The sequence below is a fragment of the Octopus bimaculoides genome, chromosome 19 (assembly GCF_046866305.1).
Source record: "Octopus bimaculoides isolate indiv1 chromosome 19, ASM4686630v1, whole genome shotgun sequence".
Lineage (NCBI taxonomy): Eukaryota > Metazoa > Mollusca > Cephalopoda > Octopoda > Octopodidae > Octopus > Octopus bimaculoides.
This window is the reverse complement of record NC_142946.1, coordinates 30,553,615-30,573,750: the sequence shown is the minus strand read 5'-3', so window position 1 is coordinate 30,573,750 and position 20,136 is coordinate 30,553,615. Positions and strand designations below refer to the sequence as shown.

At 34.6% G+C, this 20,136-nt stretch overlaps 1 protein-coding gene across 12 annotated transcripts in view; it reads left to right on the top strand.

The window, feature by feature from the left end:
- LOC106871878 (popeye domain-containing protein 1-B) overlaps nucleotides 1-20,136 on the top strand; it is a 527,623-nt gene that overhangs the window by 395,150 nt on the left and 112,337 nt on the right. For 7 of the 12 annotated variants that reach the window (XM_089366704.1, XM_089366705.1, XM_014918624.3 and 4 more), the window contains one exon: nucleotides 19,796-19,986. The exons of 4 other annotated variants lie outside the window; for them this stretch is intronic. The gene's annotated coding sequence lies outside the window, so the exon portion shown is untranslated. Of the gene's footprint in view, nucleotides 1-14,839; nucleotides 14,908-19,795; nucleotides 19,987-20,136 lie in introns of all 12 variants that reach the window. One more of the 12 variants, XM_052974857.2, reaches the window with a different exon arrangement.

The following is a 20,136-nucleotide window of genomic DNA, read 5'->3' as shown; positions in this document are numbered from 1 at the left end:
GAAATAAACCTTTTTGTTTTCTTTTGAATTTGAATGCTTTTGTATGCAATTATGCAGAATAACAATGATTTAATTAGAAGGAGAGGGCCTGGTCTTGGAGAAAATAGTGATATTTTAGTGTCATTTATATATACAAAGTCATCTCAATTCTGAGCAGTATACGTTATCCTGTCCCAGATGTGAATTTATACTCCAGTTAATTCCTGTATCTGTGCAACTTCCGTTACAGAAAGCATTCAACAATATGCCTGCTTTTCATCCATTCAAAGGTTTTATAACACCCAGCAAATCAATGTTATTTACTCGTATTACAATAATTACACTCTCTTCATAAACCACCTCGGCATGCAGAGACCCTACATTTAAATATATCACAATGTTTATTTTATCTTTAACAGTCATTAATGAAATTAGTGATGCAATGTTAATGCCTGCTCACACATATACCACAGAAAGCTATACACTCTCATACCCACAAGCTTAAATCTCACGACCACATGCACACACTCACACACACATCTTCTAACACCCACTTTTCCACACTAGATTGCAGATCACCTCAAGAACATAAGCTCATTTAAACATGCATACACACACACACACATACATGCACACAACACACACTCACACCTCATTAATCCTTGTATATCATTAATAGGAATCCATGCACACACACACACCTCATCACTCATGCATGCTACACACATGTACACATGCATACATATATTCACAGCTTGCCCACACAATCTCTCTGTTCACTCTAAAAAGTACCTACTTATGCTTCTCTACTCTCCTTTCTTCTATTCCTCCTTGTCTTAACTTTACCCCAAATAACCATGCCTTCTCTATCATACCCTTGCGTCATTCATTCATCCATTCTGGTATTTCTGTTGTTATCGTTTACACTCCCATTTTCTTCCTTGGTCATATGAGAAAATGTACACACCTTAGTTTATTGAGTTCTCTTCCCACAAATTTTCTTGCTCCTCTCACCGACCCATTTCTAGTTTTTCTACTGTCATTGATCATCCTCTCCTATTTCACTGTTTAGTTCACACATCTTAGGCATTGAGCACTCTTTTACAATTATTGTACACTAAGCCCCACCTCCAGTACTGGTGTCACAATGGAAAGTCTTCCTCCTCCTCCCACACTTCCTCTAGATAGATTGATGAGCAAGACATTCCCTAGTATTTGTGCCACAAGGAAATTCCCCCATTATACACTGTATAGTGGTTGGCAGTTAGAAAGGCATCCAGCTATAGAAGCAAGCCAAACTATCATGTATAAACACTGGTCTATGAGAACAATCACTATTAATAACAAATGACTCAGACTACCATGAGCCATCCAACCCATGCCAGCATAGAAGGCAGGTGTGAAAATGACGATGATGATGATGATGATATGAAATATTTAGTTGGAATGGTATGGAGAATGATTGTGTTACAACTACATATCTTGAAAAGCTGTCATAATTAATGCACTGTCAACTATCAGATTTTACATATCACTTGCTTCCTAAAAATACCTTTTACCTCGCTTTGGAACTAATAGATTCTGGAAATTTAATATGTAATCTTCCAAGAGAGTGGGTAAATGGAGTTAAAGACCAAAAAAGAGTAGGCATGGAATTTAACATCTTTGAATGATGTTCATTTTGATTTAATTTAATCGGTAAAATTCTAAGACAAATGTTATGTTTGCTAATGTTAGCAACTCAGTTGTGAAATAGAAACAGCAACAGTTTTCAGTAAGGTTCACTTTGAAGACATAATTCTCTCTATACTTTTCTAATATGACTTGATATTGCATTGGGGAAAGGAATGAATCTGTAGTTAATTAGAAGTCATCACTGAACAAAATATCGCATTTTCACCTAAAGAAATTCTATGATATTATTCAGAATAAATGAATATTCCATTTAAAAAAATAAAAACATACTTCTTCAAATTTGAAGTAGCATAAAAGAGAGTAAAAATTACACTTATTTTCCATTTCTCTTCCTTTCTGAGATTTAAAATGTTTATGACAAAAATAATGTTTGTATATTATTCTTTTACTTTTACTTGTTTCAGTCATTTGACTACCGCCATGCTGGAGCACTGCCTTAAAGGGTGTTAGTTAAAAAAATTGACCCAAGACTTATTTTTTGTAAGCCTAGTACTTATTTTATCAGTCTCTTTTGCTAAGTTATGGGGACATAAACACACCAGCATCAGTTGTCAAGCAATGGTGAGGGGACAAACACAGACATACACACACAAATATATACATATATATATACTAGACTATCCATGACCTGTTGGGTCACTGGGAAAGTCTGAGTTTTGCAGAAACAGAGTTTTGTTTCTTGCTTTTTTTTTTTCCTTTTCCAGGTTATTTCACATGCGTTCAACGAATGACATCAAAATCACACATAAACAGCTCCTTTCCCCAGAAAAAGGAAAGATTTTGCTGCTATTTCTTGCACGCCCTGCTACCACGTAAGGGGTATTTCTGGTTTTTTATTGCAGATAGTTGTTACATAGTAGCAGGGCGTAATAGAAATAGCAGTCAAATCTTTGGAGGTGAGATACATTGAATGCACTTGAAAGAAACCAGTGGGAAAAACTATTTCACACCAAGGTCACGAATGGATCTTTTACGAAATATTTATTGTATTTTTAAAGTCATTTTCACTTTAAAATATTTTACCCATCATAATGTGTCTAATGGAAAGGTTAGAGTTTCTTCCCTTTCAGGGTTAAGTTATTTTCTGAGTATTTTCTCATTATGCACCGTTTTGGGTATTTATACCCCTCTCCCCCAAAAAACCCCTGAATATTTCAATAACCAGAGGTCCGATTTATGTGAAACTTATTTTATTCCATCTGTATTCACATTTCAGGGGTACTTTACTTTCAAAATATTTTCCCATTATGTTCCAGTTTGGGTGTGTAACATTGCAAGCAAGCAAGCATGATTGAAGTTCATTTTTATGTATGCTATATATATATATATATATATATATATACGATGAGCTTCTTCCAGTTTCCATCTGCCAAATCCACTCACAAGTGTTTGGTTACCCCAAGGTAAGATACTTGCCCAAGGTGTCACGCAGTGGGACTGAATCTGGAACTGTGTGGTTGGGAAGCAAGCTTCTTACTACACAGCCATGCCTGCACCTATTATTATTATTATTATTATTATTATTATTATTATTATCATTATCATCATCATCATCATCATCATCATCATCATCATCATCATCATCATCATTATTATTATTATTATTATTATTATCATCATTATTTTACACATGTATAAAATAATATTTTTAAGGATACTCTTGACTTGTAAATGGTATTAAGAAAGGAACTTGATTTTTCTTCCTCCTTTTTCTGTTATCACCACCAGTAAACTGTACAGAAAATGAGGAAATATTATAGAATTATATTAATCTAAAAGCTAAAATTTTCCCTTTCCTGTTCAATGCTGTCTTTATTAAACTAAGGCATTTCTGATTTTTCCTTATTGGATTTGTATTCAATGAAATGCTGAAGAATTGCTAAAAAACAAATACACACACACACACACACACATATACATACATATGTGTATGTGTCTAGAAAAGATAGCCCTTCATAATGGAAAAACAATTCCAGTATACAAAGTTATTGATCTTAGCTTTTATTGGCAAATTTAATGGACAGTTTTGCTTTCAAAATTCTAAACTAAAAGAAAATAGGTAAAAGAAGGAAATCTAGAGGTGAGGTAAATATTGTTTGGAAATATATGATGTTAAGTTTTATTTTTTCTGCTAGATTCTCTTTAATACTTCTTCAATATTCCTCAATCTGAGCAGCTTTCTCTAAAAGAACGCAGCAGTTTATCATGACTATCTGACTAGGACAACTAATAATGTCCTTTGATCAACAACAGTCCCTCACTGGCCTCATTCTTTGCATCAACTTGTCCTTTAGAAGTAACACAATGTTTTACTTAACTGTTTTCCTGTTGACCTCCTTAACATTGTCAGTAAACCAGTAGTTATACATTCTTGTGAATCTTTCCCATCCTTTCTACAGATGTTACCCATGCCAAGAACAAGAGTCAGTACACTTTGACACCTGTGTCATTGCAGGTGTTGCTATCAGGACACAAACACCTGGATCAGATATTACAACACATCCCATACAATACTCTGACAATTTTGCCATGCCACAACTCTGAACTGGTATTTTAATTATTCATTTCAAAATGATAAAGGCACAGTTATCTGGACGTTATTTGAAATCAGAATGCAGAGAGCCATTCTATCTGATGCCTTAACCAATCTGCCAAGTCACTGCCTTTGCAAAAGAATTTTGCACATTACAACAGTAGTAACTGTGTGTTTGTGTGTGTGTGTGTGTGTGTGTGTGTGTGTGTGTGTGAAGCGTGCATGTATGCATGACCATGCTTTTTTATTTATTTGAATTCTTTCTAGGAGGAAGGAACTAATATCTAGCAAAAACTCCGTCTCTGGAATTTGAATAAGAACAATGATGATTGTTGCATATGTATGCCAGTGCTTATTTATGCATCTACATATGTGCACAGTGATACACACATACTAACCATCTTAAATCCCAGTTTGAGAATCTGTCTGTGTCTGACAGTGATTCCAAAGATCTTATATAGATTTGTAAGTTCCACAGAGCTGATAGCTACAAAATGTAAATTTACATTAGATATAGTTAAATATAGGTCTGGCAGTTTTGGAGAAAACTTATTACAGTAGTCTCTCTAATTTGTTATATTATTCTTATCTTACATACATGCACACACACACACACACACACACACACACACACACACACACACACACACACACACATGTATGCATTACCCTAATATCTTAGTATGCTCAGTTGGTTGTGAATGGTGAACATTAAAATAGTGTTTGTAAATTATTTCATAATTTTTACCACATACACACACAATATCTACATTCAAGAATTCCTCTAGTTTCTGTCAAATACCAATTCACCTAGTGCTTATAAGTTTGTTTACATTCTCATATTCCAAAAGCCATTATTTAGCATTATAAAAGGACAGTATATATTATCAGGGATCTCTTAGCTTCATGGTACAGAATTCTAACCAGAATTTGAGAGGTACAGGTATCAATTCTCTATAGAAGCTTGCTGGCCGCTCTTTTCGTTTTCTAAAGCTTTTTTTTCTGTTTTCTAAGCTGGTTTCACAGCTATCCTGTGTTGAAGAATTCCTTTATTTTCTGTAGAATACCAACTCAGTCAGTGCTTATAAGTTTGTTTACAACATGTTCTCATATATATATATATATATATATATATATATATATATATATATATATATATTTACAGACATTTTGTTGGATGGTTGTTGACTGTTCAGGAGTTCATCCGCCCTTTGACAATGTCTGTAAATATGTATGTAAATATGTATGTAAGTATGTATGTAAATATGTCTGTAAATATGTATATATATATATGTATGGGTGTGTATATATGTGTGAATGTCTGTAAATATGTATATATGAATAATTTTAATTTTATATATATACTATTTTTTATCTTTTATATTTTATTTATATATATATTTTTTTTATTATTTATTTATTTATTTATTATTATTTTTTTTTTTTTTGATGAGCTGCTCCACATCGGTCACCGGAGTGATATTTGATCACTTTACAGAGTGTCTGAGTGTCGGTTAGGTGTCTGGAATGGGACGGCTTACCTCATGGGCAGGTAGAAGCTCTTTAGCCTTGGTTGGTAATCTACCTAGAAGGAAATCTCCGAAATAAAACCTGAGGCCTTGGAAATTCCTGGTTTTGTCAATTCTCTTGTCACACCGGTGAAAGTCTTCTTGGGCTAATAAGTGGGGGTAGTGCAGTGCAAGCTACACCCACTAAAAATTATTCATCTGCACAGGTACTTCCTGTACTCCAAATCTTAGTAAAATCATTCAATTGGTTGGTTGGCAGAAACCTAAAAATGCACCTGTAACTTATTTTAAAATGTCTGAAATAAATTCAGTAAATGGCAAAAAAGGCTTGGGAACATCAGGGGAACAGGTCTGGCCCGGCAGGTGTCCCAGTGTATCACGGGCTGGACCCGGTCGTCATCCTGCCACTGTGGTCAAACAGTCCTCAAGAAAAAGTAAAAATAAACATCGTTTGAATTTCGGCTGTTGGAATGTGCGCACACTTCTTGATAATTTCACGAAGAAGCCAGAAAGGCGTACTGCACTTATTGCATGTGAGCTAAAGAAATATTCCCTTGATATAGTTGCGCTCTCTGAAACTCGTCTCTCTGGTGAGGGTCAAGTAATGGAATCTGCTTCTGGATATACTATCTTCTGGAAAGGCCTACCTTAGGGTCAGCGTAGAGAATCTGGTGTTGGGTTTGCTCTCAAGAATACATTAGTGTCCTCCATTGCAGAGCTTCCAAGTGGTATATCTGACCGGATCATGTCATGCCGTATCAAACTGACAAAAGGTAGGTTTCTTACCGTTGTCAGTATTTATGCACCAACAATGTCCCATTCTGATGAAACTGTGGGACAGTTTTATGACAATCTAGCAAGATTATTGAGGAAAGTACCAATTTCTGACAAGCTGGTCATTTTGGGAGATTTCAATGCAAGAGTTGGAAGGGACTATGTTTCATGGCCTGTTTTAGGTCGACATGGGATTGGAAAATGCAATAGAAATGGAGTAGCTCTTTTGACGTTTTGTACTGAGAATGATCTGATTGTCACCAACACTCTGTTTAAGCAGAAAAAAAAATATAAAGCCACCTGGATGCACCCAAGATCTAAGCACTGGCATCTCATAGATTATATTTTGATTAGGAAATGTGATATGAAAGACGTTTCTAGCGTTCGGGTCATGAGAGGGGCAGAGAGCTGGACTGACCATCATCTATTGCGTGGCAAAATAGATTTTTCGATAAAACCTAAAAACCGACAGTCTGGTCCTAAGATACCCAAAAAGCTAAATGTTGCAAACTTTAAATTATCAAGCAACTTGCAAAGATTCCACGACGCTATAGAAAGTATTAATCTTGACCCAAACAATTTATGGGAAGATTTCAAAACAAAAGTATTTCAGGCTGCAAGTTCGTCAGTGGGATTTAAATCTCATAAATCCAGAAATTGGTTCTCAGATAGATCAGCAGAAATTCATGATCTACTTTTAGAAAAACAAAACTTAGGCAATACACTGCTCTCTCAGTCATTGAATCCCAACTCAAATGAAACTTACAGAAAGCTGAAAAGGAGGGTGCAAACTGCTCTAAGGAAAATTAAACAGGAATGGTGGAATGATAGGGCAAAAGGGGCACAAGAAGCAGCTGATAGAAATGATGCCAGTTGTTTGTATTCTTATGTTAGGGAGGTATATGGTCCAAAATCTTCTTCAATAGCTCCAGTGAGAACAGAAGATGGATGTTTTCTTCTGACTGACACCGCTTCTATTCATAAGCATTGGGTAGAACATTTCTCTACACTTTTGAATAGACCATCATCCGTTAATATGAGGACGATAGAAAAAATTGAACAACTTCCAGTTATAGAAGAGATGGCATTTGAACCAACTCTAAATGACATTTATTTAGCTATGAATAAGCTGAATAACAACAAGTCTCCAGGATCTGATGGAATCTGTGCAGAAGTCTTGAAATATGGGGGTGACAAAATGATGGAACTCTTAAATATTTTAATTTGTCACTGTTGGAGAAGTGAGAAAGTGCCTCAAGACTGGATTGATGCCATTCTTGTCTCCTTATATAAATCGGGGCCAAAGGATTTGTGTGGTAATTTTCGAGGGATTTCTCTTTTGTCTGTGGTTGGAAAGGTGCTCGCCCGCATTTTGTTAGAACGTTTAAATACCTTTATAGTTCCAAGTATGGTGTCTGAGTCTCAGTGTGGTTTTCGTTCCTCCAGGGGCACAGCTGATTGTATCTTTACTGTCAGACAATTACAGGAGAAGTGCATTGAACAGAATCTTGCTCTGTACCATTGCTTTGTTGATTTGAGCAAAGCATTCGATACTGTTAATCGAAGTGCTCTGTGGCTAATTCTGGGGAAAATTGGTTGCCCAGAAAAGTTTATAAACATGGTCAAGGCTTTGCATCAGGATATGAGAGCTAGGGTTAATTTTGGTGGTAGGCTTTCTGAATCTTTTGCTGTGGAAAATGGAGTAAAGCAGGGAGACCTTGATGCACCCACCCTCTTTGCAATATACTTTGCCGTTGTGGTGTCACATTCCTTTCAAAACTCTGAGGAGGGTATCTACATAAAATATCGAACAAAGGGGAATGTTTTTAATTTGACCCGACTGAAGTTTGAAACGAAGGTTTTTACTTCACTTATTAGGGAACTTTTGTATGCTGACGATTGCGATTTGGTTAGTCATTCTGAATCGGGTCTGCAATCCCTTGTATCTGCATTTGATGCAGCTTGTGATGATTTTGGCCTGACCATCAATCTGAAAAAAACAGTTGTAATGTATCAACCTGCGTATGGTGCTGTTTGTAACCCCACTAAAATTTTTGTTAAGGGAAAGTTACTTGAGGTTGTCAATTCATTTGTCTACCTGGGAAGCTCTGTTCAAGATGATGGAAATCTTGATACGGAAATACACCTGCGAATTCAAAGGGCAGCAAAAGCATTTGGTGGCTTGGAGTCACATGTCTGGCGCCAGCGACATATAAATAACAATACAAAGCTGGCTCTTTACAAATCATTTGTCTTAACATCCCTATTGTATTCCTGTGAAACTTGGACCTGTTATGAAAGGCATTTTAAAATGTTAGAAAAGTTCCACCAAAAATGCCTTCGTCATATTTTAAGAATTAAATGGAATTCTTTTACTCCAAAGACAGATATCCTTGCATCTGCAGGCATCCCCTCAATTAAAGCCATGATTTTGAGGAACCAATTGAGATGGTGTGGCCATATTGTTCGAATGGCAGATGAACGCATGCCGAAACAGCTGTTTTATGGTGAGCTTGCAGATGGGAAACGTTATCAGCATAAACCTAAAAAAAGGTTTAGGGATGGCATAAGGACTGCTATGAAGTCAATTGGAATGGCTCCAAAAGATATAGAAGTCCTCGCTTCAGATCGAGTTGGATGGCGAACAAGGGTGTGGAGTGGAGTGAAAGCATTTGAAGAGGCCAGGATGATGCAAGCAGGGCTCAAGATATATTTAAGGAAAAATGTAAAGACTGAGAAGGTGAATGACAAGGACCTTTTTGTGTGCACAGTCTGTGACAGACCATGTCTGTCCTTGGCTGGCCTCAAATTTCACCTGCGAACCCATGGAAAACAAACCTCATCCAGCTATTCTGATTATATGTCTGTGCACACGTTTGAATGTGGTGTGTGCCAGAGGGTTTGCAAATCCAATGGGGGTCTTAAAAGACATGTTAGGATCCACAATGAGCAGAACTTACTTGCAGGTATTGGTAGTGCAAATCAGAGGTGCAATCTGTGTGGGTGTTTTTTTCAAAACACTGTCTGGTTTAAAAAGCCACATCAGATGCCATGAAAGGGCTAAGGTGTAGGTGCAGGAGGTGGTCAAACTCTGTTTAAGGAGTAGACAACCACCATATATATATATATATATATATATATATATATATATATATATATATATATATATATATATATATATATATATATATATATATATCATTGTCATCAACATTTAACATTCATTATCCAGGCTGGCATTGGATGGATGGTTTGGCAGGATCAGGCAAACTGTAGAGCTGTGTTGAGCTGCAATGTCAGCCTTGGCATTGCTTCTATAGCTGAATGCCATTCCTAAGACCAACCACTTTACAGACTGTAATAGGTGCTTTTCTTGTGCCACCAGCTCTAATGAGGTTGCCAAGTAACTTGCAAGAAAGGAAGAGAAAAGGAAGAAGGAAAAGGTGAGGGAGAAAAAGAAAAAATAGGAAAAAGCCTTCTGGACTAAATGGAGTGGGTTAGTATTTGAGAGAGGGAGGAGAAATGATGATTCTGTGTTAGGTGTTGAGAGGTTCTTGCAACAGAGATACAAAGCTACTCTGTATCTTAGGGTCAGTGGAAAGAGGTAGTGATGGGTTGCATCTCAAGATACAAGGTGGGAGGAGAGATCGTTAGAGATGGAGATCGGGGTGAACGTAGTGAGTGTTGGTGAGAGATGTAGGAGTGGCTCTGTGTGGGATATGTTAGATATGTGAGATTATTGAGAGAAGTGTTAACAATGGAGTACAGCAGAGGAGAGAGAGCAATTTCTGAAGGTACAAAAAGGAAGTGATTGGTGGAAATAGTGCAGGAATGATAATGAGGAATGGAAGTCGTTCTGGAGTGGTGGGGAGAAGGTAATTGGAAGGAAGTGGGTGTAAGATATGCTTATCCTGTTCTTAGGTGATTACAGCAACCAAATAGTATCATAAACTGAGAAATGATGAGTCTTAGAGATGAGATGTACGGGTAATGCTTGATAGAGCAGAGAGAGAGAGAGCAAGAGAGAAGTGAGGCAGGATATCCACACATGCAAGCATGACCAAGTTTGCTTTGGATATCGTTTCTACTGTGGTGGATGAGTCTTCTCATGCACAGCACATTGACAATCAATTCAATCCCTTGTCATCTCTGTAAGGTTCATCATCTTAAGATCAGTCTTTGTTACTTTGTCCCATATCTTCCTGGGTCTCCCTCTTCCATAAGTTCCATCCACGTTAAGTGATTGATACTTCTTTATGGTACTGTCCTCATATGTGTGTGTGTGTGTGTGTGTGTGTGTGTGTGTGTGTGTGTGTGTTTCTCTAATTAAAAATAAAATGAAGGTATGCATGCATGCATTTTATTTTTGATTAATTAGAATTCTTCCAAGAAGATGGGTGCTCATTTCATTTCTATTAAAGAAAGAAAAGTTCCATCTATTGAATATTGATAACAACAACAATAATGGTTATATATGAAACTTTAGGACAGTCTCGCATATTTTTACTGTTCTACTTAGAGTTTGTATCTCTGAAGTGCATGTCAGCTGATTTCTATTTTTGCTTGAAAATCCTAGCTTTTCAGATTGTCATGCAAACATTAACCAAGTGCACCAATGAGTATTGGCATAAAATGTACATTTATAATCATAGTAGAGGAGCTACAGGCATTCAGTAGCAGCTTTGATGGAAATGTTCCACCAATATTCCTTGTGTTGATATGTATGTATTCAATAACAGAGGTGTTGTTTATATTTATTCCAGTACAGTTTTTGCCTGTTGCTGACATTATATATTAAGTTAACATTATGTTACAGAGTGGGATGTGGCACCTTAGTGATGCTTTTGGGCAACAGCTGATTACATGTGTTATGTCCTTCACATTAGATTGGTGTAGTTGATATTAGTGGCTTCATCTTGGAATCTTAAAAATTTTGCTGTCTCATTTGTTCATAAGATACTTTGTAGTTATGTTCTGTTCTTGCATAGAATGTGATGTAACAGTCACAAGTCCATGAGAGGCTATACTTCATGTTAATATTATCATAATAGGGCAGCAAGCTGGCAGAATCGTTAGCACGCCAGGTGAAATGCTTAGTGGTATTTCATCTGCCATTATATTCTGAGTTCAAATTCCACTGAGGTCAACTTTGCCTTTCATCCTTTCAGGGTTGATTAAATAAGTGCCAGTTATGCACTGGGGTTGATGTAATCAACTTAATCCCTTTGTATGTCCTTGTTTGTTCCTTCTATGTTTAGCCCCTGTGAGCAATAAAGAAAAAATATTATCATATTCTTCATGTTTAACAGGAGATGAATCCATACATAACATTTGTTTGGTATGTAGGATGTCTCCCAGGATATGTGAATCCTACACTTTTGGTTCATATGAGGAAGTCATCAGGAAGTGAATGTTTCGTGTGGAATTCACTACCAGCTTGCAGGATGTTATTCACTTCATTTTCAAGTATTTGGTTAACATGCACTTAATTATTTTTGTTGCCATTATTTAGCAGGTGCTGTCAGAGTATTATCATACAGCACTCAAAAGATGTCTGTGCTGATTGGAAGCCACTCTTACCTTTTCTTGAGATATAGTCTGTCTGTATCATTGTTTCTGTAGAATTTGAAGTCAATGCCAAGATCTTGAAAGTTTTAATAGCTATAAAGTGAATTTACTTTATAGACCAGTCAAGGTTCCCAAATGTTGGTACCAGCAAAGGTACTACAAATGTATTGTGAGATATTGTCTTGTTGTAAGAGGGAAGCTCTGACTACTAATAATCCTTTTAAGTTTGGTGTAATATCTTTTCTTTCTTGTGTTTGTGTTCACAATACCTTTGTATGGTATATTTTCATTAATACATTTCAAGGTAATTGCAGCACTCTTTTTGTGGAAATGGGTAGACAGGAAGACCATTGACACAAAGATTTGGGGTTTGATGAACAGTTTTCCCACTTTCACTTATTAGATATGAACATTCTTTTGACAAAACTCTACCCCTACATAAAAAAAAATGTGATTAAATCTAATTGTTTTTCAATGTGAATATTTTATGCATTGAACTTTAGATCGTCCATAAAAAAATTATGAATATTAGTGTTTCTTGCTGTCATAGTCCCAAGAACATTGTCAGTTGATTTTCATTGAAGAAATAGCAGTGGATTTATAACCAAAATACATAGAAGCACAAATATACTGTCACTTTGGAATATTCTTATTGAAATATTTATAACATCAGAAACAATTGTTCCACTTTAAATTACAAGTGTGGGGATTGTGGACCTGGTTTTTATGAGCCTTTTGATAGCAGCAACTAAGACAGTAGGTACATTTGCCAGCTATAATGATTTCAGTAGCTATGAATGGGAAATGAATCAAACACTTTTCATCAAGTCATATTGTCACAAGCTTTCTGTAGCTTTCTTTTCTTCAGTTATTGTGCCAAACAACTTTACCAAAAGTTGTCTGACACATGTTTCTTTACATCAGCCTGCATGTCATTATCTACATCATTAGACTTGCAATGATCTTGGAGGATTTGGTTCAGGCAGCTAGTGTACGGCTTATATATAATGTTAAGATAGGTTGTAATCCCATAGTTATCTGCCAAAGTAGTATTTTCATTCTTGGCTTAAAGGTTGGCTTGTTCTATGACAAGCCAATTTAGTATGTCTATCTGGCTTTCCATAGCTTTTTGAAGCACTGTCTAAGTGGTTTTCTATATAAAATGTCAACATTTCATATCAGTAGTCAACTACGAGGCCTCTTCATAGTGTCTTCCTATTATTTATATTTTTTTTTGCATTGATGAAAGTTTCAGTGCTGATTGCATAAGCTCTACTGTTAATGTTGGTGTAGTATTGTCGATTTATTGTCTCTAGTCATGTTGCATTCTCATTAAAATAATTATTTTCATTCCAAATCTTAGACCAGAGTGGTTTTTATTTCTTCTTGAGATATATATCTTCTTTTATATCTTCTTTTCATTATGGTATTTTTTCCTCCATTTGCAGCTTGTAGGTTAAAAATAAACTTGTGGTTTATATTGGTTTGTTGTAATACTTGATTTTTTTCAGGAAACAATGTTTTTCTTTCATTTCTTTCTGAGTTCATATTTTAGGGTTATTAGTTTTCCTTCATTATTTAGAGTAGAATTTTCATACATTTTTGTTAGTCTTCTTAGGAAGTGTTTGTTGGTGTGTTGTGAACACATAATTCCTTTTACACTTTATAATGGAATTTAATAGTTCTATCTACAGTTTAAACTGTTTTTCTTCTTCTAGTGTTGTTACCTACCTGGGTTAATTACAATGGATTATTTCATTACTGCATGCTTTGCAAATATCTTACAGGTGTTCCTTCATTGTAACAGAGGCAAACTACAGGAAGGTATTGATATTCCAATACAAAGTTTTATTTTTTTTTTATACATTCACCAATATCATCAATAACTTATACCATGAAAGGGGTTGGTCTTCTACTCACACTCATCAGAAGGACTGTTACTTAATGATAGCCTATGTAAAAGCAAATGTAAAATGAGGTTGATCATACACTCACACTCACAGCAGTGTTTCTATCTCCCAGATTTTGCTTACAAAGTGTTAATCAACCCAAGGTTATAGTAGAGGCAGTTACTCAGGATCACACACACTGGTCTGGTCTTGAACCTAGAGCTACATGGCTGTGAAACAAACTTGTTAATCGACCATTGATGTCTACACTTATGTAAGACATTTTCAACATCAGAAAATTTCATAGATGTGTGAACTAGTTTATGTGAAATAACCTTGAAACCTGACAGAAAGATAAATCTGTGAAGTATTGTTTGGAAGTTGATCAAACTGTTTATTCGTTTGATGTAATAATGTAGAAAAGAAGAATTCACATGCCTCAACCTCTAATGTTTGTGTGCTTTTCTGTCTTACAGAAAAAAACACCATTAGATTTTTACAAGATTTGGCACTAAACATTTTTCATTAGCGTAACAAGAACTGGTAAAATAAAAATTATCAGACAAGACTTTTATTTTTATAATTTTACTTCAAATGGCATTTCTCATAAACAGGTTTTAAAATATGACTTTGACAATTATTCCTAAATTTCAACCAACAAAAGCTCCTTCCTTCTTTGTAGCTCTGTTCATAGAATCTGAACTGACTTATGTTCTTTAATAATTTCTACCTAATTGGTCTACTGCCGTAATTGGTTCATTAAGGAGATATATCCATTAATCCAATTGCTAACTTGTCAATCTATATCAGTTTCCCTTTGCTTGTTGCTACAACTATTACTAATGATATTTATCTGCTTCCATCTATTACAGACAAATGCAGGGGAGCTGAATAATGGTAGGAAGGAAGGGAAACCACCATAATTTACAGCTTGTCAAATGTAAATCAAAGATATCTCTGACTTATAGCTGCTGCTGTTGTTGTTTCTTAGCCCTAGGTCAGCCCTGAAAATCAGATTTACAATCTAAAAATATTCCAGTCAAGACTGTTCTATGTTTTATTGGTCACAGTCTATCGAGGGCTGTATTATCCAATGTATCCTATTTCTAATAATGACATATTAGGGAGACAAACATCAAAGAAAATGCCTTGTTATATTTCTTCCAATTCTTTACATTCTGATTCCAAATACTGTTGGGTCAATATTACCTTTCATCCTTCTGGGACTTGATGACTCTCACATATTTGCTCTCCCTGGTCCATATTTCTTTAGTTCAGAGTACTCTCTAAATTTTTATGTGTACAAGGAACCATTCCTCCTATACTGGTACCACAGCAACTCCCAATAAAAGTTGACTTGGACCATAATGACCCATCCAACTCTGGCTTGTATGAAAAGTGAATGTAAACATGATAATAATATGATGCATGAGTGTGTATGTGTATAATAATGATGATATGCATGAGTGTATATGTGTAAGTATATATATGTGTATGTATACAGATATATATATACAGGTGTATGTATACAGGTATATATATATATATATATATATATATATATATATATATATATATATATATATATATGTATACAGGTATATATCATTCAACTATGGTAGTGGTTGAATAATATTCGTAAGGCCGCAATTTACTCACATACAGCATCTTTCAGAGTTTGTAGCTAATTCAGTTTTTAACCAAATTGAAAACCATTGTCATTTTTGAAGAGGACTGGTCCCTAGCTACATTTTGACATAAAGAAATTGAGATTTGATCCAGTAGAAAAAGTTTACATCAAAATTTGTAGCAACATTATAGGAGAGTAAGTTACACCACCAATCAAGTTTAGATCTAAATAACTTTTTTATTTTAAAAGCAAAATATATTTATCTTAGCTTCAATGATAGAAGAAAGCATGAGGAATTTCATAGTTTTGTTCCCATGCCACAGAAATTTGTATCAAAAAGTTGTGAGGCAAAATACCATGAAAAAATATATAAGTGAGGCAAAAAATTGGATTTATGTATAATTAACTTTTATATTTTAAAAACAAACTATATTTTAACTAAACTTAAATGATAGAGCTCAATTTGAGGAATTTCATGCAATGAAGTTTTTTAAAAGAAAAAGTTATGGGTGTTTGTTTCTCAAATTTGAGGGTGATAATATAGTTCTATACTTTTTATGAATATGGTTCTATAAGGGGACTTTTAATATATGTCATCGGCGTCATTGAGGTAAAGGAAAAAATTATCAACGACACTGCTAATTGATACATTTGACACATTATTAATTAGCAAAATAGCATAGCCTGGAAAAATCATAGATTACATGGAAAAATGCGAGCTAGGGAAATAATATTCTTAAGATTATAAACCTGGAAAATTACAGGACAAGTTATTACACTTGGAAAAGTTCAGGACAGCTTATTACATCTGATAAAGTACAGAACAAGAAAATTTTTACTTAAAATATTGCAGCTAAAGATAAAATTTGAATACTAAAAATTATTTGATTTTAATTTATAAAGTAACATCATAATTAAAAAAGGTGCAATCATTTTGTTAAAATATTAACACACTAGAACACTTAAAAAATGAGAGCCAGAAGTACAAATATAGCTAAAGTTTTATGCAAAGTAGAGTAGTATATATGATAGGTAAATTCATTATACAAAAAATAGACATTGGGTCAAGACTAAAAATGTGAAGACTTGGCAATAATTTAAGCAATAACTCAAGCAATTTTACTGTGAATTTGTTGTTAAAGGTAGATTTTACTGTAATATATAAGTAATTTTTGTATTATTCTATTTATTGTACTAATTATGTAATACTATTATTTTTTATAACCTATCTTCAAATTTCTAATTATTAATTAGTAATTTAAAAAATGAATCTTTTTAAAGTGCAAAAAATATGTTAAGTTAATTTTAATTTTTAATAGAAGTAACAAGTAATAACAAATAGAAATAATAACTTGTAATAAAATTTTTAGTTTTAATAAAAGCTAATATTTTCTAAATCTAAATATTTTATTTGTAATTTTATCCTTAGCTATTTACTCTCTTTTACTCTTTTACTTATTTCAGTCCTTTGACTGCAGCCTTGCTGCAGCACCCCCTTTAATCGAGCAAATCGACCCCAGGACTTATTCTTTGTAAGCCTAGTACTTATTCTATCGGTCTCTTTTGCCGAACCACTAAGTGACGGGGACATAAACTCACCAGCATCGGTTGTCAAGCAATGCTAGGGGGACAAACACAGACACACAAACATACACACACATATATATACATATATACGACGGGCTTCTTTCAGTTTCCATCTACCAAATCCACTCACAAGGCTTTGGTCAGCCTGAGGCTAGAGTAGAAGACATTTGCCTAAGATGCCACGCAGTGGGACTGAACCCGGAACCATGTGGTTGGTAAGCAAGCTACTTACCACACAGCCACTCCTGCTGCAATATTTTAAGTAAAAATTTTCTTGTTCTGTACTTTACCAGATGTAATAAGTTGTCCTGAACTTTCCCAAGTGTAATAACTTGTCCTGTAATTTTCCAGGTTTATAATCTTAAGAATATTAATTTTCTTGCTCATATTTTTCCATGTAATATATGTATGTATGTATGTGTGTGGGTGTGTGTGTGTGTGTCCATATATATAAATATGCATGTGTGTATGTACACACATATGCACGTGTGCATACACACACACACACACACACACACACACACACACACACACACACACACACACATACACATGCATACATTCTAAATGCATGCTGAAGAACAACAAACAATTTTCCATTGAGATTTGTTACTGATCAAAACTGAAGCGCCATTCTAGTTGTGGCCATTGTGTGCAGCATTGAGATGTGAAGTGTATTCCAAAGCTATTTTTCTAATTTTGTCGTCTTTAGCAGAAAACACCAACAGAGGAATTTGAAATAATGATCTTTTGATTAATCGAAAACTGATTTTCTTTATTTATCTAGAATACTTTCTCTCTTATCTACTTCTTTCTCTCTTTCTCACTCTCTTTTCACCTCTCTTTTTCTCCTATCTTATTCTATCTTCTCTCACCACAATTTATGAAAGTTATCTTATGAATAAAGACATTTACAGGAGATTCCATTTATATTATAATACTTATATGATTTTCTGTGAAACATTTCACTTCCCTTCTTTAAAACTTCAGTTTTCATTATCACAACCTCACATTCAAGTAGAATAGCTATATGAAATTGCTCCAGATTCCTGCTAATTCCATTTTAAGAATTTTAGCACTTTCATAGTAATTCCATATCTCTTGTGTGATTTTAGCAGCATGAATGAAAGTTGGTTCAATCTATTACACAAATATATATCATTTGCTATATACCGGAGTAAGCACATAAAATGTGCAACAAGGTGGAAAAAAGAGTACTCAAATACCAGAGGTAGAGTAATATGCTTTATTTAAAAGCAGCAGAAATATAACAAAAGACTGTTACTCTGAGTTTCACGTTCCCGTTCATCGGACAGTTTTGTTAGAAATGAGAAAGGAATATTCCTTTCCCATTTCTAACAAAACTGTCTGATGAACGGGAACGTGAAACTCAGAGTAACAGTCTTTTGTTATATTTCTGCTGCTTTTAAATAAAGTATATATATATATATATATATATATATATATATATATATATATATATATATATATACACACATATATATTACTATTTACTAGATACTATATATTCCCAAATATATGTTATAGATTACTTTATACCACATACTATATATCCTTCTTCTTTAAGAAATGAGCGTTGTGAGATGTGACTGAGAGGCATCTCACAATGCTGCACCAGGAATTTCTATTCCCCATTAGGTTTAGTAAGTTCTCAATATCATGTTGTGTCTCTATCAATAACTGCAGTGTAGTTAAGTGGTCTCCATCCACTATTAGAATGCATAAGTCACCAGAAATACATCTGATATGATCTGTTGTTTAGCATAATAGCAGTGGCCGACAAAGCCCATCAAACATTTGAAAGGCCAACAAAGCCTATCGAACATTGGTTTTCTGCTCATATCAATAGATATTTTGATCCCCCATAAGAAGCCTGATAGAGGTGAGCTTGAATCTCCTTCATTGTCTAGATCTTGGCTCCATAAAGAAAAATTCTTTCTTCACATGCCCTGAAGGAGGCAAAATTTGTTGACTTTGAAATAATTGATTGCCAAGTGTTTTGAACATTTTTCATATGTTAGAAGGATTTTTATATTTATACTAATGTCTGTGCCTGTTATTTGTATAAATTTATATGGTTGTGTGTGTGTGTGTGTATACATTTCAACAAAAAGCTGTTATCAAATTGTAGTGCAAATAATTTGTTTTACTAAGATTCAGTAAAATTGCTATGCTGTAACATCATCATCATCATCATCATCATCATCATAATCATCATTTGACATCCGTTTTCCACGCCGGTATGGGTTATATTGTTTGACTGGCCAGCAGAGAGCTGTCCAGTCACCAATCGTCTGTTTTAGCATGGTTTCTATGGTTGGATGCCCATCCTAATTCCAACCATTTTATAGAGTGTAGTGGGTGCCTTTTACATGCTACCAGCACAAGTGTTTTTACATAGCACCAACCATCAGTATTTTATAGGTACCAATATTCTATAGTACTAATATTCCATAGTACTAGTGTTTTGTTGCAAGAATATTTTCTAGCGCCAATATTCCAAAGTCCCAATATTCTATAGTTGTAATATTTTGCTGAAATCCAGCTAAGATTATAGTTACGATTCTTTCATGTTCTTTTAATTTTCCAGTTTGACAAAGACCAACCAATGCAGAAAATTTAATCCTATTTCTAGACTCCGTAAAATATGAAGCCATCATACAGTTTGTGATTGCTGAACGTGGCACCAAGTTTGATACTGCAGCATGAGATATCTTTTTAATATGGTTTCTTCACTTTTGAATTTTTACCCAATAAGGAAACCAAAAACTAGAATCCAAAGTAAGCAACTATATTTATATATTTTTTAAAAATTGATTATCGTGTTTATGTGGGTCAGCTTGTGGTACTATGTGAATTGAATTATAGCAGTGTGCATTGGTTTATGCTGCTGTCTGTGACGGTTTATGGTGTTGTGTGGGTTGTGTTACA